The sequence below is a fragment of the Pan troglodytes genome, chromosome 3 (genome assembly GCF_028858775.2).
Source record: "Pan troglodytes isolate AG18354 chromosome 3, NHGRI_mPanTro3-v2.0_pri, whole genome shotgun sequence".
In the NCBI taxonomy this organism is placed as follows: Eukaryota; Metazoa; Chordata; class Mammalia; order Primates; family Hominidae; genus Pan; species Pan troglodytes.
Genome location: NC_072401.2, coordinates 51,469,692 through 51,493,867, shown reverse-complemented (window position 1 = coordinate 51,493,867; position 24,176 = coordinate 51,469,692). Strand labels below are relative to the sequence as shown.

At 39.4% G+C, this 24,176-nt stretch overlaps 1 long non-coding RNA gene and 1 pseudogene across 1 annotated transcript in view; one reads left to right on the top strand and one right to left on the bottom strand.

Moving 5' to 3' along the window:
• The window catches only part of LOC134809792 (uncharacterized), a 38,337-nt gene that overhangs the window by 664 nt on the left and 13,497 nt on the right, over positions 1 to 24,176 (top strand). Inside the window, exon 2 of the long non-coding RNA XR_010156301.1 lies at positions 3,132 to 3,240. This is a non-coding gene — a long non-coding RNA (uncharacterized LOC134809792). The remainder of the gene's footprint in view (positions 1 to 3,131; positions 3,241 to 24,176) is intronic.
• Positions 2,485 to 2,773, bottom strand: LOC107974036 (HIG1 domain family member 1A, mitochondrial-like; annotated as a pseudogene).

Here is a 24,176-nt window from a genome sequence, read left to right as displayed (position 1 = left end):
GACTCTGCTACAAAGAATTCAGGAGCATGAGTGAAGTGAATAAACAATCCAGGCACAATTGATGAATTCTAGATGTCCTGGGAATAACAGGGCTTGTTGCCAGCTCAGATGGGTGAAATCCTACTCTGATGAAGGGCTCCAGGGATGCAAGGAGACCACTCCTACATCCATCACATCAGTGTCACAGGTTTATCACCTGCTCAGCGATTATTCAACATCCTAAGGCCTTTTGCACCATTACACATGTTTGACCACTTAGTCCCGGAATGAGGTACCAAATACTAGGGAGATCTCATAAAGCCTGCAACTAAAATAAGCAGAGGAATCAGAAGCTGGACAGAGTGACCCAAGGAGGACTGGGGATAACTCAGGAGTTCCTTTTTTTTTTTCTTTTTGAGACGGAGTCTCGCTCTGTCGCCCAGGCTGGAGTGCAGTGGCGCGATCTCGGCTCACTGCAGCCTCCGCCTATTGGGTTCAAGCAGTTCTCCCGCCTCAGCCTCCCAAGTAGCTGGGACTACAGGCACCCACCACTACGCCTGGCTAATTTTTGTATTTTTAGTAGAGACGGGGTTTCACCATATTGGCCAGGCTGGTCTCAAACTCCTGACCTCATGATCCGCCCGCCTCAGCCTCCCAAGGAGTTCCTTATTTTAATATTTGCTGAAAATTCTCCACCATAATTTAAACATGTAATTATAAGAAAAATATCTGCTTCTGACTGAATATTTAGAAAACACAGAACTATATAACATAGAAAAAAACCCAAGTCGACCACTGACAAATAATTATTAGGAATACTTCTTTTCATTCTGTGTTCTCTGCACATATGAAAGTAAAAAATTGGAATCATATTGTATATACAGTTTTATATTAATTTTTTTACATAGTCACTTTAATAACAATACATATGCTATGTTATCACTATAGAATGTAAATTCAGGTTAGACAAGAAAATTTCACAAGTGTAATAAAGCATTCTAATTAGCTGGGCGTGGTGATGTGCACCTGTAGTCCCAGCTACTCTGGAGGCTGATGTGGTAAGATTGCTTGAGTCTGGGAAGTTAAGGCTTCAGCAAGCCGTGATCATGCCACTGCACTCTAGAGCCTGGGTGACAGAGCAAGACCCCATCTAAAAATATATATATATAAATTAAACATTTTGCCTTTTATCAAAGTTTGTGTATAGTATCTGGCCAAACCAGCTTGCTCATTAGTCACTTTCATTATAGGTAATTTGTTTAGTTTCTTGTTTATGATTCTTCTGGAGAAAATTTGAAAAGTGTTCTTCACTTACCTTAGCATGAGTGCTTAAAATAGGATGACATTCAAAAATTATTCTAATATAACAGCAGCTAAAATATAATTCTGCACTTATAAAAGAGCTAAACTGGAGTTCATAATTAAGTTATTCTCATGTTTACAATTATGATTCTGAAATAAATACTATTACTATGAAGCTTTATTGTAAGCTTTCTTGATTCGGTTTAGACACACATACATACACTTAAGAGTTGTGAGAGGCGTTACAAGTTGTTAATGTATTCCATGCACGTTTCAGAAAAGTTCTAATAGAGACAGCCAGTTCACAAGACAGGAAGAAGAAAAGTTAGATTAACCAGGGCAGATAAGACTCCTATATAACATACAAAGCATGTGAAATTCTTCAGCAAACTGGGAATACTTCAGGGATCGCCAGCTATCTTCTTTAGAACTAATTTCTTCTTTCTTTTCTTTTCTTTTCCTTTCTTTTATTTTCTCTTCCTTTTCTCTTTCTTTTCTTTTTTCTTCTTTCTTTCTCCCTTCCTTCCTCCCTCCCTCCCTCTCTCTCTCTTTCTTCTTTCTTTCTTTCTTTCTTTCTTTCTTTCTTTCTTTCTTTTTCTTTCTTTCTTTCTCTCTTCCCTTCTTTCATCTTTCTTTTCTGTCTCCCTCTATCACCCAGGCTGGAGTACAGTAACTGCAACCTCCGCCTCCCAGGTTCCGGTGATTCTCATGGCTCAGTCTCCCAAGGAGCTGGGATTACAGGCATGTGTCACCACCTCCAGCTAATTGTGTGTGTGTGTGTGTGTGTGTGTGTGTGTATGTATTTTTAGTAGAGACAGGGTTTTGCTATGTTGGCCAGGCTGGTCTCAAACTCCTGGCCTCTAGTGATCCACCCGCCTTGGCCTCTCAAAGTGCTGGGATTACAGGAATGAGCCACCACACCCGGTCCTAATTTAATCTTTACAGTCTAAGAAGGTGGTTTTAAAGTTTTAACATCATCAAGTGGAATTAGGTGACATGTTTCCTTTGTGTTAACTTGACTTCCCTGAATGACCTAGTTAGTGAACTAGTCACTAGTAATTTGGTCACCAGGCAAATCAAGCATGCAAGAAAGGAAGCCAGTATTCAAAATACCGTGTTATCGTCTGAACCCACTCAAGTAATTTATTTCCAACATAAACATGTAACCTCAATAATGAGATGTCTAACTAAAGTAAGGTCCTCTCACAAGATCAAGACAGCATCCTCCTTCCAAGGCTTAGGCTTTGCCCAGAATTCCTAATACACAGAACAGCCCATACCAACAGTCATTGCTTCTACAACACATGTGGATCAGGAGAAGGGACATTTTAGCATTTCCTCTGCTCTTCCATTTGTATAATCCTTATGGAACAATTGCTGGAAAGCCTGCCATTCCAGTGAGAACAAATGGTGGCTCTTCAACTTTTCGAACAAGTTTGGATCCCTGATCTTTATCATAGGAAGAAAGGGAAACATCTGTGTCTGTTGACATAGTGATTGAAGAATCTTCCTAGAGTGAGAAAATCTCTCACAATCCAACTGACCTCTATATTAATTTTTTATCTAACATATTATAGTCATTTGCCATGTTATTAAGCATTGTTGTAAACATTGCTTTTAATGCCTATATAATATTTTATCTTACAGGTGTATGACAATTTATTTAAAAGTTTCCCTTCTTGGGATGCTTAGAGTGTTTCCACATTTTTAAATTATAAATAACACTTATGGACATCTGTACATATAAATCTTTTACCACAAATAAAATTGTTTCCCTAGGATTCACGTAAAAAAACATGGAGCAAGGTTTGAAGCTGTTGAACTCTATGGTTCCTTCTTCTTCTTTCCAGGCACGCTACATTCAAATGACTTGGAAGAGCAGTTTCTCTGAGCCAGGATACTAAAGTCCGTGTTTAGGAAAGAGCCACGTTGTATGTTTACCCTACCACAAAGATACAGGTGAGAAAAACTGAGACCTGGGATGGTGGACCAAAGAGAGACACTGACAGAATGAGCCCTAGACTTCCAGAGTCTGGGAAACTTAGGCCAGATAAAGACTAGTAGTCTGGCAGTTATTACTGGGAATCACTCTTACTCTACAGCTAGGCGTGTGCCATTCCTCTTGTCCCTTAACTAGAAACTCCCTATGCATAACCTGGCTTCTCATTCCACCGGGAAAATTGAAGCATGCAGTAGAGACCTTCCACAAGCTCCCTCCACCACATCTTACCCACTTGCCTGTCTCTATGCACATAAATATCTGTCTTCTTTCAATACCATGTGTAGGTTGACAACACTCACATTTTTATATCTCCAGCCCAGATTTCTCCCCTGTGTCTTGACTTGATATCTAATTTCCTACATGACATCTCTCTTTGGATGACTAATAATCATCTCAAATGTGTATGTCCAATACCAGACTGCTGATCTGCCTCCAAACCTGTTTTTCCTGTAGTCTTCTGCACATAAGTTGAAGGCAACGCCATCCTTTTACTTTCTCATGCCAAAAAACTTGGAGTCCTTTTTGATTTCTCTCTGTCTCTCACACCCCACATCCCATCCATCAGCAAATATTTGCATCATGTCTCACTGGATACTGCAACCATCTCCTTGCTGATCTCACTGCTTTTCAGCCTATTTCACAACCCAGCGGTTGAAATAGTTCTTTTAAAACATAGGTCAGATCATGTCATTTCTCAAACCTACCAAATACTTCCATTTCACTCAGAGTAAAATACAAAGTCCTTATAATGGCCATACACAATCTGCCCCCTCCCCATCTCCTTACCCATCTCACTTCATGTCCTGCTATTTTCTCCTTTGTTTGTCTCTGCTGCAGCCACACTGGCCTTCTTACTGTTCTATAAATATGCCAGGCACTTTCCTGCCTCAGGGTCTATGTACTTCCCATGCTTTCTGCTCTTCCAGATTTCTGCAGAGCTCATTTCCTACCTCCTTTATGTCTTTACTTGTTCATCTTCTCATGCGACTTTCCTACCATGTTTAATTGCAAACTCCTGCCCCCAACACTCCATGTCTCTCTTTCTACCTTATTTTTCTCCATCATGCTTATCACTCACCAACAGACCTCACTTATTTGGTTTATTGTCTGTCTGTCCCTACTGACAGACAGTTCTTTTATCTATTTTGCTCATTGCTGTATACTTAGCACCTAGATAGTGCCTGGCACATATTTGGTGCTTCAAATACACTTGCTGAATAAAGTATGGGCATGCTATGAAAAGGCATAGATAGGTAAGGACTTTTGGGTCCAGATTGTGAGAAAGTCATTGGCACCAAGATGTTTTCACTCAATTTTCTGAGTCCTATTACAGAATCCTGGCCAAAAGTATAATACACCAAAGAACCAGAATTATCATAGGTGAAGTAAACCAGGCCAATTGTTTTCTAGATCCTCTTAGGTATTTTTGTGAATTATACATGTTATGGGAAATTTTAAACTTGTCTATACTAAAGCAAATTAGAATGCTTTGATAAAGCTTATTTTGGATTTCTCAGTGCTTCTCCTTGGTCACAGAATATGGCAAGGGGTTCTAGAAATAGATTTAGTGGGGGAAGGAAAGAAACTAACATGGAATTGAGTGACTTCTAAATTTCTAGACCCCTTACATCTCATTTAAACTTTTGACAACTTTTGAGTCAAGAAACATTATTCCAGTTATGAATATATACAAATTGAGGTTCGGGCCTGGTGAAATGGCTCATGCTGGTAATCTCAGCATTTTGGGAGGCCAAGGCAAGAGGACGGCTTGAGCCCAGGATTTTGAGACCAGCACAGGCAACACAGCAAGACTCTCTCTCTACAAAAAATTAAAAATTTATCTGGGCATGGTGACACATACCTGTAATCTCAGCTACTCAAGACACTGATCTGGGAGGATCACTTGAGCCTAAGAAGTCAAGGCTGCAGTGAGTCATGATCGTGCCACAGCACTCCAGCCTGGGTGACAGAGCAAGACCTTGTCTCAAAAAACAAAAAAAATCAAACTGAGGTTCAGAGAGAATTATTAATTTCTCCAATTTTGCACAGCCAGCAAATGGCAGGCTTAGAATTCCATCCACTAGCTAACTGAGTAGTATAGGACCTAGACCAAGCTTGTCCAACCCACGGCCCACAGACTGCATGCGGTCCAGGACATCTTTGAATATGGCCTAGAACAAATCTGTAAACTTTCTTAAACATTATGAGATTTTTTTGCGATTTTTTTTAAGCTCATCAGCTATCATTGGTGTTAGTGTATTTTATGTGTGGCCCAAGACAATTTTTCTTCCAATGTGGCCCAGGGAAGCCTTGAACACCCTGACCTAGACTTTATAGCTAATAGCTTGACAAATTAGGTGACTTAGGAGAAATCATTTAATATTTGTCTCAGTTGTCTGCCAAAAAAAAAAAAAATGTAAATTCACTTCAGACACACATCTTAGAATAACCCAGGGTGATAATTTCAGATTTTTCTGGCTCTTGTTTATTTCTTAGCTCCTTCAGAAGAAAGAAAATGTTCTAAATGTTAGGATCCACTGGGGCTGTTATGTTTCCTAGTTCAAATCTTTAAACTGTTGTTAAACCACAACAATTACCACAAGCACAGAGCCTCCTGGAACATTTTCCCAAGTAAAACAAATACACTAGCTGTGTGAGGGTGTCAGGCAAAGCTAGAAATGGGACTCCTTGCTGGCTATCCATGTGAAGGGCTTTGTTTAAGGAAATGCTATGTTGCCAGCACAGTCACTTGTCAAAGACAATAGCTGTTGGCAAAGCATTAATATGTGAGGATTGGGAGAGCTGCCAGTGGAAGCAAACTGTTTTGTGGTGTGTACAATGTTGTGCTGGGACATCAGCTGAAGTTCACCATTGATGACCATCTGAAAACTGCCTTCCACTCACAGTACACTCAAATGGACAACTCAGCAAATTGAAGAATGAATTTCTAGGGAGAGGCAACATGGTATAATTAATGAAAAAAGAACTAGAATAGAAGTGAAAACCCCTCATTTTAATTCCAATGTTGTGACTCTGATACCTCCTTTAATTTCCCTGCATCATTTTCCTTATTCACTCACTTACCCAGGCACTCATCCAGGCATCCAGCAAGTACGTATTGAATGCCAACTTGTATTCAAGGCACTGGGTCAAATGATGTGATCATTTCATGATTCTGCTTTATGTATGTTAGAGATAATAGTCCCATCTGCCTCAAATTGATGTAATGAGGATGAAAACCCAGTTTCCACTTTGGTAGAAATGGAAATATGTTTGTCTTGCCTACTTCATGGATCTATTATGAGAATCATAAGAGATAATTATGTGGGTATACTTAATGAACTTAAAGTGTTAGATAGATATGCGAAAAATAAGTAAATAAATACTTTGACCAGAACAAAACTTACATCATTGCTGAATATTACTTGGGGAGAGAGGCAGAGAGAGAGAGAGGCAGAGAGAGACAGAGAGAGAGACAGACAGAGACAGAGAAAGAAAATGCAAATGAGATCCAGTGCCATTTACCTATTCTTTTCTTTTTTCAGTGAAAGCAAGACTTACAAAGATAAAAATAGAAGTTAGTTTCAATAATTATTTTTATAATTTTTTCAGTGAAAATCCACAGACAAGAACCAAACTCATGGTTCTCAAACTATACTCTTATACTGATTATCAGTAGTTTTAGGTGTTTGGGTTCTGAAATTCAATGCTAGGACTGGGAGTAGAGGATTTTATTGCTAATATATCAGGATTAGGTTTTGCTGCACATTAAAAAAAAAAAAAAAAAAAAAGCAAACTACCAAAGCCTAAAGCAAGCTGGAATTTGGGGGTTTCTTTCCTCAGATAAAAGGAGTTGGAAGAGAAACTATCTAGCTATGGCCACTCCATAATATCACCTGGGACCCCCAGGCTCTTTTCTCTATTATCTTAACACACGGCTTTTATTATTAAGGTCATCTCTGGGCTGCTGAAGCTCCAGTTATCACACCTGCATTGCAAGCCAAAATAAGAAGGAGATGCAGACAGTATCACCCCCAGCTGAGTAAAATTCTGTTAAGTAGCCCTTCTAGACGTTTTATCTAGGAATTATGCTTTCATATCTCTGACAGAGATTAGTCACGTGGCCACAGTTAGCCACAGGGGAGACTGGGAAATGCAGTTTTTGTCTTGAGAGAGATTCTGCTGGGATAAGAATCAAGGTTAGGCAACTAGCTATCTTTTCCACACAAAATATTACGGAAAAAAGATGTTAATGGATAGAACGTTCTCAGTTACACATTTTTCTCCATACCTTTTACATATTCCTTTGGTTTAAAGAATATTATCATTCTCCTATAATAGTATACAATAGTATATGATTCAAAACAAAATTATATACTGGATTTTTTTTTAACAATCTAAGTATTTATATTTCATTTTATCCTACAAAGAGCAACATGATTTTCAGTTGTTTTATCATATGAATATATTCGAGCCCCATTAATCCAAATCAAATAAAATTATGGAAGTCTAGAAATCCATTCTGTATGGAAGCAAGCTAACAGCGTTCCATCTTCTAACAGCCTTAGCCCAGGAGCATTTACCAGTAAGCAGCATATTGATTTGAGCGTCAGCATAAAATAAGGCATCCCTGAATTTTTACCAACAAAGAAAAGTGTCCTTGCACTGTGGTCACAGCATGTGTATCTTTCTACATCTGCCCTCAAATTCCCAACAACATGATTGTGCTCTGAGTGGAAGCCTCTTGGTGTTCTGTGTTGCCTTCATCCATATAAGTATATGTAGGTCTTTCTGTTCATTTAGAGTTTGCCTTTTGTGTGTGTGACCGGGTCTTACTCTGTCATCCAGGCTAGATAGAGTGCACCAGTGTGATTGTAGCTCACTGCAGACTTGACTTCGTGGGCTAAAGAGATCTTCCTGCCTCAGCCTCAGCCCCTGACCCCTGACCCCCAGGAATTACTGGTGCATACCACTATGCCCAGCTAATTTTTTATTTTTTATTTTTTAGAGATGGGGTCTGATTATGTTTCCCAGGCTGGTCTCAAACTCCTGGGCTCAAGTGATCCTTCCACCCCACTGTCCCAAGTGTTAGAGCACATCATGGGTGTCAGCTACTGCACCCAGAGAGAATCTGCCTTAAGATTTTAAAGAATTCTGAGCAATAGTGTCTGAGGGGATCATTCCCTAACCTAACGAGGATTACAAACCAGCTGGGTTATGAAAGAGCAGCAGCCATCCAAAACTGTACTGACTGGGGAAGTGAACTCTGCATGCCACAAAGCAGGAATGGCAGCCAAATGAGAAACATATGCTCTGGATTCTGATGCAAAGTTTTTATTTCTTTAAAAACAACTGCATTAAAGTGACATAAACTTAAATTTAATCCAATTTGGACCTTACTGGAAAACAGTATGAATTTTGGGTGAAATATTTTGGAGAAATTTGAAATATCTACTATGTTATGTGACCTTAGACAAAGAACTTAACCACACCAAGTTATTGTTATTATATGAATAATAACAATAATGTCAAATAGCAATAATAATGCCAAAAGAACTGACAGTCTTTTTGAAGATTACTGTGTCAAGAGTGTAAGTTACGTTAGAAAGATACACATGCTGGCTGAGCGCGGTGGCTCACGCCTGTTATCCCGGCACTCTGGAAGGCTGAGGTGGATGGATCACCTGGGGCCAGGAGTTCAAGACCAGCCTGGGCAACATAGTGAAACCCTGTCTCTACTAAAAATACAAAAATTAGCTGGGCATGGTGGTGGGCGCCTGTAATCCCAACTACTTGGGAGGCTGAGTCACGAGAATTGCTGGAACCCAGGAGGCGGAGGTTGCAGTGAGCCAAGATCGTGCCACTGCACTCCAGCCTGGGTGACAGAGAAAGATTCCAAAAGAAAAGAAAAGAAAAGAAAGACAGGAAGGAAGGAAGGAAGGAACGGAGGGAGGGAGGGAGGGAGGGAAAGATACACGTGCTGTGACCACAGTACAAGGACATTTTTCTTGGTCGGGAAAAATTCAGGGGTGCCTTATTTTATGCTGATGTTCAAATCAATATTCTAAGTTATAATAAGACTGTTACATTAGACTCTTGACACAGTAATCTTCAAAAAGTAATGCTATATTATTAAATAAGTGTACATAAAATAACTTACTGGTCATTCTCTACTTAGTCCAAGGATTTTGTCACTAACCTGCTAAAATTCTTTTAGCAAGACTTTTAATTAGAGGTCAAAAATTTACTCACTCTAATGAGGGACTTGAATTTTACAATCTATAATAACCGACTTGACGTTGGGCCTTATTATCTCGGATTCTTTCATCTTCCTTGGGTTGTTCCTTAATTCTGGGCATTTTGCTGCCCATTATCTCTCTCTTTAAAGGTTGGCAAAGGCACATAGCAACAATTCTGGTAAACAGAGCAAATGGAAATGGAAATGAGCCAGAGGTGTGCTCAGTAGAATGTCATGTCATGTATTGATCAAATGGCACAGAGAACCCAGGCTCTGGAGTCAAGACTGGGAAGCTATTGTCATAAACTATTCTACATTGGCCCGTAACTTGAGCCTTAACAAATCATACAACCTCAGAGACTTCATCTATAAATTGAAAGTGTTAATATCATATACCTTTTAAGATTTTTTGGCCAGATGCAGTGGCTCATGCCTGTAATTCCAGCACTTCGGGAGGATCACTTGAGCTCAGGAGTTAGAGACCAGTCTGGGCAACATAGTGGGACCCTGTTTCTACTAAAAATAAAGAAAAAAAACTAGGCAGGTGTGGTGGGGCATGCATGTAGTCCGAGCTACTCAGGAGGCTGAAGCAGGAGGATCTCTTGGGCCTGGAAAATCGAGGCTGCAGTGAGCCATGATCAGGTTACTGCACTCCAGCCTGGGTGACAAAGGGAGACCCTGTCTCAAAAAAACAAGCAAAAAAATATTTGTCAGGATTAAATGATGTTACCTATAAAGTATTGTGGGCATTGTGTTAATTGTTACCTATTACTATTAACCAACACCATTATGAGATATCTCTATATGTTAGCAACAGAAATAAATTTATCCATTTATTTCAAACAGTATTTGATTCAATGCAATTCTAGTACAATAGAATACTCCTAGAATGATAATAATATGACTAAGTTTGTTTTTAGGTCATTTCAATAAGAAAATTTAGACCTCGTTATCTATTTGTCAATGCTTATTTAATCCATAGTTCATTCTGAGTCCCTCGCCACTTTTACATTGTCCTTTTCGAGTGTCTTTCACAGCCCTGTGGCTTTAATGCGTTGCTGTCTTCCCAATTCACAGTTCAGTTTCATCAGCACTCCTGTTTCCTGTTTTGTCACTGTCTAGGCTGCCTGTTTTGCACCTCGAACTCCTTCCTCTTCCTCTTCAAAGGATATCGTCAACATTTCCAGTAGGGATGGGCAATGAATGCCACAAGCGTTTCTTGCTGCAGCTCTTCCTTTTCTTTCTTTTTCTTTTTTTAACCTCCTTTGAACCTTCATAAGCTTCCTGTAATGACTGTGTCTCTGTTTCAACTATTTCAGTATTTCTGTGGCTTTTGATTTTGATCTGGATTCACGTCTTCCAGCCAAAACCATCTCAAACAAGTAGTTTGAGGTTTTTGCTGGAAGGTAATTTGAATTTGTTTACACGGCCACCAACTCCCAATTTTAGATGTCCTGAGATTTCTGGAGTAGAGGATTGGCCTTACCAGATTACCTTTCTCTTATTAGCACTATTATTAGCAAAGATGGGCTCTTTCGTTTGTGAGCTAATCATACTTCTTATAATTCTAAATAACTACTTCTAAATCAGGAGAATTAGAAAAGTCTTTCATTTCAGCAGGGTTGAAAAAAGGTTAATTAAAGTCATCCACAGACATAGATATAGCAACATGATTTGATATATATACATCAATAAGAATAGTCATGCACACAAATACACAGAAACACACAATTATTCCTTTACAATCTTCTGGCATCTTTTCTGCAAGGAAGCCACAAACACAAACTGGATATGAACAAAATAACTCAGCAGATGACCAATGACCTCTTCCTCCTTCTCATCCTCCTCCTTCTCCTCCTCCTTTTTCTTGTTTTGCCATCATTGTTTAGGTGAAGCGCAAAACAAGTCCCAAATATTTCTGGGCTACTCTCAAATTATTGGGCTCTGTGGCGTGTGCATTTGAATGTTCATTCAATAAATATTCACTGAGAACCTACTATGTCCCAGGTCCTCACAATACAGCTGTGTACAAAACAGACCAGATCCCTGCCATCTGGAACCTCGTACTTGGGTGGGTGATCAGTTTCCAGAATCAGACAGTCTGCTCATTTGAGAAAACTCCTGTGTGGTTCAAGATTCCAGAGGAGAACACTGAGACAGTAGCAGACTGGGTTTATCATATGCCCCATCTCGTGGTTTCCTAACAGGCCAAATGCAATACAGAGAGGGGTATTGCTCACTCTTCCTTCCTGTTTCTGTCACTCAGACAGGAGATAGATAGTTCCTTTCCTACCAAGCTAAGACTTTTGCTCTCATCAAGTGAGAAGGTCCCTCTTACTTTACAATATTTCTGACCTGAACCCTGGCAACCATAAATCTACTTTTTTTTTTTTTTTTTTTTTTTGAGACGAAATCTTGCTCTTGTACCCCAGGCTAGAGTGCAATGGCACCATCTCGGCTCACTGCAACCTCCGCCTCCTGGGTTCAAGTGATTATCCTGCCTCAGCCTCCCGAGTAGCTGGGATTACAGGTTCCTGCCACCATGCCCAGCTAATTCCTGTATTTTTAGTAGAGACGTGGTTTCACCATGTTGGCCAGGCTGGTCTCGAACTCCTGACCTCAGGTGATCTGCCCGCCTTGGCCTCCCAAAGTGCTGGGATTACAGGCGTGAGCCACTGCACCTGGCCCACAAATCTACTTCTATCTCTCACCTTGCCTTGACTTTCACCACAAGACAGAATAGTTCCCCTTAGAGACTTTCATTTGCTCTGTGGTATCACTCTTTAGACTGCCTGAGATACATACTGGAAAATGCCACCTCTCAAAAGGCACCACTAAGTTCTTAATTGAATCCACACTTTAGTCTTTTATCCTTTCGATTTGTATGGTAAAGAACATAGGCCCTGTATTTGCTACTCATATCTCCCATTCATTTGTGTGTGATTATGTAGGTTTTTTAGCTTACACACAGCTATAAAGCATTTTCCAAGTCTTTTTTATATTATCTAGTTTGCATGAAATAAGGATGTAGGAGTATGTTTGGCTTTTGGCTATAGATAGTTGGAAGTATTTCTAAAGATCCACTCTCTTCTGAGCTCTCTTACTGTTCTTGTTTTCAACTAACAGAAATTGGAAAATAAAGATTGTGTGGGTATAAAATGAATGCTTGCAATGTTTGTCATTTTTGGAACTCTATTTCTGTGGCTCTTGACTTTTTTTAAGATGGCTTTACCTAAAAGTTGCTAAGGCCAGGCCAGAGCTCTTCTTATAAACAAATGACAGGGGACATGATAGCCCATAATGAATTCAATCTGGGCTATCTGTGGCGTTGTGTGTGGATAAAAAGTAAAAGCTAATTTTGAGTACAAAGAAAATGAATAAAGCCTCTTGCCACTAAGATAGTTAAGAGAAGACTGTCAGAAGGCAACATCATTCTATGCAGCTGGACCTATGCCCTTCCACAGATGGGAACAATGCCATATGGTTAGGGAGCTTGGCTGTTACCCAAGTGGCTCCTATTCAGTTCTCCATTTGAGCAAGAGTTGAGAGGAGATGGAGAATAGTATTTGGGAGACTTCCTGGGTTCAAGTCCTGCCTCTACCACTTATTTGCTATGTGCTTTCTTAGTAACCTGAAGCAACGAATAGCAGTATTAGCCTCATAGGGTTGTTGTAAGGTTTAATTGAGATAGTGCACATTATGCATGCTGCCTACCTGGCACATAGTAATAGGTGGGAGGTATTATTACTGTGATGATGATGATGGGTGTCCAGGGGGAGACCAGTCTGAATGTACCTGGTAGACTCAGTAGGTTACTGGAAGTCAGGAGTCACAAATGTGAACCAGGCAGCAAGCTTTAGAAGGTGATTGACAGGGCAAATTGGCAGGGATTGTTAAGAAAGATACAGAGAATGGTGGTAAAACCAGGAGGAATAAGCATGCCTTTTTCTCTTATTGGAGCAAAGAGGACATTACCTGGTCTGTATCCAACTAGACAAGGGCCTGAACCTTAGAGAAGATGTTGAACCCCACTAGCATTACTTAAGGTCAAACAAGGCAAAAGCGTTTTGGTTTTCTGTTTATTTGTCTGGTTTGGGATATTCCTGGGAAGGAATATTATGGATTTTGCTCTTCTAATATCTGACTTCTGTGTAATGGAAGAAAAAAATAGCACTCCAGTAAGCCTTTATAATGCCATACACACATAAAGTGAAACAAAAGACCCTGTGAAGGATGATAGGAATGGCAGATCTCGTCCTACTAAAGGAATAAATTTCCTTCCAAACATATTAGTTATATAAGCTATAAAATATATTGCTATAAAATGACTCACCTATTTGAAAATCCTACTGCATAGAGTTTCCACAGTTAGAAAACCGGTATGCGAAAATGTGAAAGTTGGTAAGAATCAAGAAATAGTTTTTTAGTACCTATTGTGTGTAAGGTATTATTACATAATCACAGAATTATACTATTATTTTGCTTTATGCATAGATTTGCATTACCTAGTCAATATTTAACTGATTTATTTAACCTTTGTAAAACAAATTCAGAATCTCATACTGAGACTTAGGAAGTATATACAGTAGTTCCCCCCTTATCCGTGGTTTTGCTTTCCATAATTTCAGCTACCTGCAGTCAACCACGATCTGAAGATGTTTAAGGGAAAATTTTGGAAATTAACAACTCATAAGTTTTATATTGTGCACCATTCTGAGTAGTGTGATGAAATCTCACAGCATTCCGCTCAGTCCCTTCCAAAGGTGAATCATCTTTTGGTCCAGTTATCTGCACTGTAGATGCAACCATCTAGATTATCAGATTGAAAAAACATAGTATAGACAGTCTAGGGTTCAGTACTATGCACAGTTTCAGGCATCTACTAAGTCTTGGAACGTATCCTTCAAGGATAAGGGGGAACTATTCTATTCATAAATTCATAGAATTTTAAAGCTGGAAGAACTCCGAAGGGAATGAAAATCAGTGTCCTAGGCTTTCCTTAAAATGCTAGGTAATGTCCTAAGGAGCTTTTGAAATTTTAAATTATTTTTAAAACACTTTATAAAAGAAATTTTTTAGTCAAATATATCAGTGCTCACTAAATCCCCACCTATTATAAGAATTTACTCATCCTCGCAATGTCAACTTTAGGAAGCATAGAATAGAAACTGAGATAATATAAATGACTTATTCAAGGGGAATGGCATTAATCAGTCAACAAAGTGAGATAATCAGTAGAGCATCTGAAAAAATAAGACCTCTCACATGACCTGTTTGTTTATTTCTGTTCCCAGATGACAAATATTTTTTGAATTCTGCCCAGCTCCTCTTGGGGTAGACAAATGTTAAAACAGAAAAAAGTGGCAAGGTGCTTTTGTTCAGTGTGGGCTCATGGGGAAAAGTCCTATAATATTTTCAGCTGGTCGCTATGAAGGCAGCCAGCAGTGAGCTCAGCCGACATTGTTGTGGGATGGCACTATGACATCGATTAACGGAAAACTGAATGTTGAAATTATGCAGCAGAGGAAAAGAAAAGCAGGAGGACAATAACAAAATTTTCCAAACAGAAAATCACAAAGTCCACATAGGAAAAGTATAGTTTTCAAACTCCAGAAGATATTTGCAAACACCAGTGAGCAAGCTATGAATCTTGTTTTCCCATAGGCCCTACCGTCAGTAGAGATCCCAGGTAGAGCAATTTACCTGCACATTGTTGCCAGGGAACAAGGGAAGGCGAGTCAAACTATTTGGGGATTTAGCTGAGCTTTGAAATAACTGAAAAGCTATGCTTCAATTTTTAAGAGTTCATCAGGTAGGATTTCTAGGATTGTAAGGTCCTCACTCTAGAACTTCTGAAAATAATCAGATGAATTGGAATTAAAGAACTAATGGCCTTAATTGTGTCTAAATAGGAATGAAGTAACAATGACTGTCATCATGAGCTATTCTCTTCTATGGCTCTGGACGGTCTTTTTTTTTTTTTTTCCTGTTCAGAGCTTCCTGCTTGGTGTTTGCCTAAGTAGGGAGGAAAGCCATTGTTTGAACTTTGCAACAACAGATTGCAAGCTAAGGCTTTTCTACACTTTGTTTAATTTTCCTGAAATGTTCCTTTTTACAGAAAAGATCTGTTGTTGACCTAGCATGCTTTTTGTCTTACTCAATACTCCCCTGGGGATGTAGTTAAAACAACACTTAGCTGTAATTCTCCTGGGTGGAGAAGTGTTTGGTGGTGGCAATGAAACTAAAGCACAGATTTGAGCAACTGTGGGCTGTTGACTTTATGCTAGCCTTTCATAAAGAGAAACTTCAAAACACCGTGGCCATTCAGCAACCAGTGTGCGTTTCATCTAAGCCTGGCTGGCTTTGCCCTTGCTTTCTTCGGGCTAGAATGATCCTAACCATCAATGTCTTTGTGTCATGATGCAGAAAGTTGGCTAGGACATAGGAGGATAATGCTGAAGTATAACTTCTGAGTGGGGGAGGGAATCAGGCAGAGAAGTAAAGCTCTACACAATGGCTAGTGCTTCTGTATTATGATGTGTGTTCCAACGGAGGTCAATCATTGTGCATTGTCTCTAGGGAGTGAATACAGCATATTATTTTGGGGTAGAAATTGAGATTTCTTTTGGTGGTAAAATATACAGAAAATAGAAACTCTCTGTACTTGATTTCTTTAAGTTTATTTAAATACCTTCAAAGGCATTCTTCTATGAGAAGGAACATGACATAATAGGACTCTAAAAATGAAACTGTTTTAGTGATGGAAATTTTCCATATCAAATCTACTATAGCCACTAGGATATATTACCAAAGTTTTTAAAAATTCTTGTGTGCAGTGAACTTTGTTGATTGCCTACTCAGCAAAAAATCATCTCCTGTATTCCTAGTGAACCTCAATTTTGCTTTCCTCCCTTCTAGTCATGTGCCTGGGAAAGATTGATGCCAGCTCCAGAAAGGCATCTGAATGGTCTAAGTAATGCCATCCATCTGTCAGTAATAGATTCAGAAATGGGTATGTGATTCAAGTCTGGCCAATGAGATGTATGCAGAAGAGTGCTGGGTATTCTGGAAAATTATCCCTTGTCATTCAGAGATCCACAGGAATCCAGCCTTTTGCTCCTTGAATGGGATAAGGAAGCACATAATCCCAGTTGCTCTTCCAGTCATCCCAGACCCACAGCCCTGCTTTAGCCATCCTATAGCCATCATATATTCACAAGGGGAGAGCAACTGAGGACAACACTGTGGAACCTTGTGACATAACCAAGCCAGTGAACCAATCAATACATTTATTTATTGTTTGAGCCATTGTAGTTGAGCTTACGTTACTGGCAGCTGAAAGCTGAAAGTTATTCTATCTGCCAATCCTCATCTTGCACGTCTCTTAGTTTTGCTCTTATCTCTCCTTTTCCTCTTTTTCACACATAAATCCCAATCTTTCTTCCAACTCACACTGTCAACACTCTGACCTTTCTCTCTTGCCTTCTTTTCCTCTTCTCTCTGTCCCTCTCCCTTTTGCCTTTCTTTCTGCCAGTGCTACCCACAGGTATATCTTAAATCTTATTAGCCATAGCCATGACCAAAGACTAGGACCACCATTAGGTATAACTGGATTAGGTGGAGTTTTGCTCATTTGACCTCCTTTGTACTTTCGACATCAACATCCCTCACCCCTCAGCAATTCTCTCCACTGTGCCCCACTCCATATAACAAAAAGTCTTGTGTGCTCTGAAACATCCACCCAAAAACTGTATTTTCACTAAAATTCCTTTGGTGATAATGCCTTAACATGGTGGTTTCCAAAGCTTTTTAAAACCATAACCCACATTAAGTATCCTCACTCAGTATACACAGAATATACACATAGGCACTTGATATAGTCTGGATATTTGTCCCTGCCCAAATCTTATGTTGAATTGTAATCCCCAGTGCTAGAGGTGGGGCTTGGTGGGAGGGTGTTTGGATCCCTCATGGCTTGGTGCTGTCTTCACAATAGTGAGTTCTCTAGACATCTGGTCATTTGAAAGTGTGTGGCACCTTCCCCCTCTCCTTGCTTCTGCTCTGACTATGTGACATGCCTGCTTTCCTGCTTTCCTTTTGCCTTCTGCCATGATCATAAGCTTCCTGAGGTCTTCCCAGAAGTCAAGCTGATGCTAGCATCATTGCTTCCTGTAAAGCCTGCAGAGCTGTGAACCTCTTTTCTTTATGAATTATCCAGTCTCAGGTATTTCTTTATAATGTGAAAGGAAAATAAACCTTGGGGCCCCCAAATCACTAAGCTAAATGGAAAAGTCAAGCTGGGAACTGCTTAGAGCAAACCTGCCTCCCATTCTATTCAAAGTCACCCTCTGCTCACTGAGATAGATGTATATCTGATTGCCTCCTTTGGAAAGGCTAATCAGAAACTCAAAAGAATGAAACCATTCATTTGTCTCTCACCTATCTGTGACCTGGAAGCCCCCTCCCTGCTTCGGCTTCAAGTCTTCCTGCCTTTGCTTCAAGTTGTCACGCCTTTCCAGACCCAACCAATGTACTTCTTACATATACTGATTGATGCTTCATGTCTCCCTAAAATGTATAAAACTAAGCTGTGCCCCAGCCACCTTGGCCACATGTCATCAGGACTCCCTGAGGCTGTGCCGCAGGCTCATCTTCAACCTTGGCAAAATAAACTTTCTAAATTAACTGAGACCTGTCTCAGATTTTCGGGGTTTACAGTAGCAATGCAAGAAGGGACTAACACAACACTGCAGGAAAAGTTCTATGAAACACACTTACCTTTACTACCAGTGACACATTCTGATATTATGTATTCTGTTCTATTTCATTTTTAAAAATTGTTTGTCTGTACTCACTAAATTGATGTCATGGATAGTTGTGACCACCAAAAACACTTCCTTCACCCACAGCAGAAATTCTGGTAGTCATGTGATAAACTTGTCAAAAAGTCCTTTGAGGGTAATTAGACTCATACTTAAACCTGAATAAAATGACAGCCAACATCAACTAAAAGAAGTTCTGTCTGTGTCAATTTGGATACATTCTTTCCCCTAAAAAAATGAAGAGTGAGTGAGAATATATGAATGCTGACACCTGATGTGTTCCTAGTAATTTCAGGGGATCTTTCTGAAATGGCAAAAGTGTTTAAGAAACACCATTATAGTTATTTCTGAAAGTAAAGATGTTTCCTGCAAAAGCTATTTGAGTCCCAGAGCCAATTTATTAATTGGTTTTATGTTTGACTTTTTAGAGCCCATTAAATATATCTATTTGATTATTCATTTGGCAGCTATGCTACTTCTTTAAGAGCTGGGAATGGCAGATTATCTATAAGAACCATTTTTATAACATGGATTGTGGTAAAAATGTGTTAGCTTTCTTGTTGATAACTACTTGTTATCAGCTAGAACCACTTTTACAGCCTGTACCATGTGAAGGCCTCACATATAAAGTCCATAGCATGTTTGAAAGTCACATGATATCTAGAAAAGCCCTGTAAAGCATCGTGTAAACACAAAATATTATTATTATGCATTTTTTTTAAAGTAAGAAACTCTTGCCTAAGAAGTCAGTCATCCCAATGGTTAGAACATGTCTCCCAAAGTTCATGTGTTGGAAACTTAATTGCCATTGTAACAATATTAAGAGGTGGGGCCTTTAAGAAGTGATTAGGTCATGAGGGCTTTGTCCTCATGAATGGACTAATGTTGTTATCATGGGAATGGGTTAATTGTGGTGAGCCTGGCCCCCTTTTTCTTTCTGCTTCATCTGCCCCTTTCTGCCATCCATCCTTTTGCCATGGAATGACTCCTGCCAGATGCCAGTACTATGCTCTCAGCCTTCCTGGCGTTCAGAACCATGAACAGAATAAATTTCTTCTTTTAATAAATTACCCATCTCTGGTATTCTGCTATAACAGCCAAAAATTGACTAGGTCCTTCATGAATTTTGAATGCCAATGAATTTTAATGTTTTTATTAATGGTACTGAGTTCTATAAATGTTTTTCCCCACCCTCTAATTGATACGCACACACATGCACACACACACACACACACACACACACGCATACATATGCACATACACATTAGACTTTTAAGCTTATATTCAATACAATACAGGCTGGTTGCTAATTTACAAACCCTATTTTCTCTTTTATAAGATATATTAGAAGGTAGGTTTTCTTCTATATGTAGTTATAGTTGTGGTGTGATATGCCCAGCATTACTGTGAGATATGTTAAATGGTACAGTATAGCTTTAGTAGTTAAGGTTTTGGAGACAGAAAGACTCCAAATGCAATTTTACATTTAACAAGGTCTGTGAATTTGGGTGAGTTACTTAACTTTCCAAGCTCTGATGTTCCTCATCTGTCAGATGGGGTTAATATAATTCACCTCACAAAGGTGTTATAGAATTGAATTTATCTCTACTCATTAAATTAATTTCATAATTTATTAATGGGTCATGACCACCAAAAACACAGGCTTAACCCACAGAAGAAATTCTGATATTAAGAATCATGGAGCCAGGTGAAGTGGTGCATGTCTGTAGTCCCAGATACTCAGGAGGCTAAGGTAGGAGGATTGCTTGAGCCCAGGAGGTGGAGGCTGCAGTGAGTTATGATTGTGCCACTGTATTTCAGCCTGGGCAACAGAGCGAGACCCTGTCTCTAAAAAAAGAAAAATAAAAATAAACAAAGCTGATTTAAAAAATTGTGGGCATATTACAAACCTGCAATGTATGTGTGTGCATGTAAAGTACTTAGGACTTAGGACAGCACACTTAGTATTTAGCACATAATACCTAGCAATAGCTCAATGAATGGTAGCTTAACAACAATAACTAATGATATTGCGACATGTTTATTTCATCACACCTTCACCATGAATAAATGTAGAGATCTAGGACCTAGTACCTCTTGCTTTCCCTTTGGTGCTGAAGCTTCACTCCACTGCTTCCCAAATCTATGTGTCCATCTAGAAATGGGTCATGGTTGCTGAATCGTAGAATAATAATACTGCAAAATTGCTAAATCTCTGAGGGGCGTGTGTGTGTATGTATGTGAGTGTCTGAGTGTGTGTGAGAGAGAGAGAGAGGGAGAGAGGGAGGGGTATGGGGGAGGGAAGCAGTGCTTGTCTCTTTCTTCTTGCTAAAGACACTTCCTTAAAAATAAATACACTGGAAAATAATGACAGGAAACTTTACAAAATTAAAAGAGGATGTCAGGAAGTACAGGATGTGAGGTTGTTTTCATTTCTGTCAGTATTTTCTTATTCATATATATTTATAACTTTAAAAAGCAGAGAAGTTCACTATTTCTTCTACTTAAGATCAAGTTTATATATAAAAAAAAGACCTGTGACCAAAAAAAAAAAGAACCCACTTAATACTTTCTAGCTGCAATTAAGTATCTGATCTGACTACATTATTGGGCAACTGAATAGAATACTTGTCACACTCATTCTCTATTTCTAAAAAATGATGCAGGCCAGGCACAATGACTCACACCTGTAATACCAGCAATTTGGGAGGCCGAGGTGGGAAGATTGCTTGAGGCCAGAAGTTAGAGACCAGCCTGGACAACAGAGTGAGACCCCATCTCTACAAAAATATTTGTTTAAAAATTAACAATAACAACAACAACAGCAACAGCAGCAACAACAAAACGGTTGCATTCTCAGACAGTTCACGCCAATATGGGAAGGATATAAAAGTAAAGTACCCTGAAGCAGCAATGGATAAGAAAAGTTTGGTCTTTTTTTTAAAAAAAAATTTTTTTTATTATTACTTCTTTCCCAGAAGACAACTTTCAAACATAGGAACCTAGGCAAATCAACGAATGCTCAAAACTGAAAACCCACTTCCCCCTTTGAGAATAGAGGGTACAGAAATATCAGCACTTTCAATGCTTTAGCAGTCATGTGAATGGTGAGCATTCTATGTTTTTCCATATGCACAGCAAATGAGCACGCTGCTTGCAGCTTTTTCTCCATGAAATGGGGATCTGCATCCCATAGTAGTTACTGAGCAGTACAGTTCCTCTCCAACATTGAAACAGTTTATCTGCAAACAAATTTATAAAGTTCCTATGTGGCTGGAAGCCAAAATAAACCAACTATGTTTTGCTGTCCTCTGCTTTGCTGAACAGATAGATGTAAAAGGTTGTAGGTGGGCTTCTCTTTATTACTGCACTTGACTTATTAACACCTTCAGACTTGAAGAATAAAGTGTACTTCATCTTGTAAAAGTTTATGATCTAAGTCAAACAATTCAAAAGGTCATAATTTAGCTCCATCTAAGGAACTTTAATTCAAAAAGACAGGAAGTTGCTTCATATTAAAAGTAGCCTCTTCTTTACTTCTTAATAAAATTCCCTAAGAAAATATTTATGGCAGACATATGTTATTTTCATCATTCCTTCCTTGGGGAAACCACTATTCCCTGCTTCCACATGGTTTCAGAGGGGCTGCCTATCACTGTACCCTACCCCCCTTCCAGCCACACTGGGAGCATAGGACACAGGCCTGGCCAACCCTAAAATTATCTGTTCCTGAAATTAAAATAGTGATGTTGAAATAGATATATTTCTTTCCCCTGGGATGCTAAGCTAGGGCAAGAGATCCCAGAGCTTCCCTGTGCCATCTTCACCACCCTGCATGGAGGAGGTGGAGCAGGTCCAGCCGCAGAAGGAGAAAATGGCAGAGACAGAGGAGCAAAAGGAGAAGGAGGAGGAAGAGGAAAAGAGGGAGAATGGGGAGGAAAGACAGAGGAAAAAGAAGGAGAAGAGCGGAAGGGGTAAGAAGAAGAAAAGAAGTGTAGTCTAACCTCCACAGAGCTATGATTGAAGCCAACTGATTCCTGAACTTCCTAGATACCTGACTCAACCAATTTCCTTCTCCATTCAAATTAGTTTTAATAATTCTGCAACGGAAACAGGAGGAACTAACAAAGTAGCTAGTGTTTGTTCATTCATTCAACAAATATGCCAGGCACTAAATAGGCATAGAGTCATGATGGGCAACATATAGTCCTTGCCCTCATTGAGCTTATAGCCTGGTTAGGGAAAAAAATATCACACACACACACACACACACTCTATTGGAATATATGTATATATATTCAATTTTTTATGTTATCAGGAAAACAGTAGAGTGCTGTGAAATAGCATTAGAAGAGAATTAGGGAGCTATGTTTACAGTATCACTAGAATAATCACATTTAAAAAAAAGGAATGCGTGCATGGTGGTTTGGGAGTCCAGGTCTAACAATCTAAGAGATGAGGCAGCATGGGAGAAATAGAGAAAATGTCCTACCTGGTTAGGAGACCAGGATCCTCATCCTAGCTCCATCAGAAACTGCAGAGGTTTTCCTCATCAGCAAAGAGGTAATACGTGTCTTTCATTATTTCTCCAGGGTTATAATGAAAATCAAATGATCACATACACCTGATTCACATTTGAAAAGAAGAGTACAGTATATGGTACTGTGGTAGGATACCAGGGTACATGTGGTAGGAAGACTAACAGGACAACCTGGTCTACCCAGTTCAGAAGGCTGGACATGTCCCACAGTCAGGTAGGAATTGAAGAGGAAGGCTGATGGCCCACTAATGGTGGATGAGAGAATTGCTTTGCATTTACAAAGGACATACGACATGCTCCTTATTTACTTATTTATTTTATCCTTTGGCGTGTTAATGAGTACATTTTAAATGAGACAACAGCTCTCAATGATGTTTAAGACAATAATTTTTAAAAACTACTTAAGGTATTTTTACTTATTATTTCCCATATGGCTTTTGCGCCTTCTTTACAAGACATTTTAGGTCATTTTTAAACCAAAAAAAACAAAGACGGCACCCCCATTTCTCTAACTTTTGAAAATCCAATTATAAAAATAGTACACTAATATTGTGAGATATTCAAATAGCATAGGAGGTTATACAGTGAAAAGTCCCTCTCATGATCACCCCTACTCTCCTTTCCCAGAGATAACTAATCTTAACAGTTTTCTCCATTCTTTCACAACTTTATCTGCATATTGGAACTGAGTCTTGAAAACTGAGTAGTAGTAGCCATTTGGCCACTCACAAAGTTAAGGTTTTATTAAATTATATTAGAAAGTATTAATTGGCCTGCCAGTGAATGGGCACAGCAACTGGGTATTTAATGGGCAGCTCCAAACGGAAAGCCCTGGCTGTGCAGCACCCATCTATGGCTGGTATGGTTTCAGTCTGTGTCTTTGCTCAAATTTCATGTTGAACTATAATTCCCATTGTTGAAGATGGAGCTTGGTAGGAGGTGATTGGATCATGGGGCTGGTTTCTCATGGTTTAACACCATCCCTCTTGGTGCTGTTGTGGAGATAGTGAGTTCTCATGAGATGTGGCTGTTTAAAAGTGTGTAGCACCTCTTCCACTTCCTGCTGCTCCTGGCCATGTGAAGTGCTGGCTCCCCCTTCACCTTCCGCCATGATTGTAGTTTTCCTGAGGCCTCCCCAGAAGCCGAGCAGATACCGCCATACTTCCCATACAGCCTGTGGAACCATGGACCAATTAAACCTCTTTTCTTTATAAATTACCCAGTGTCCAAAAAAAAAATACGTCACCCAGTGTCAGGTATTTCTTATAACAGTGCGAGGACGGACAAATACAA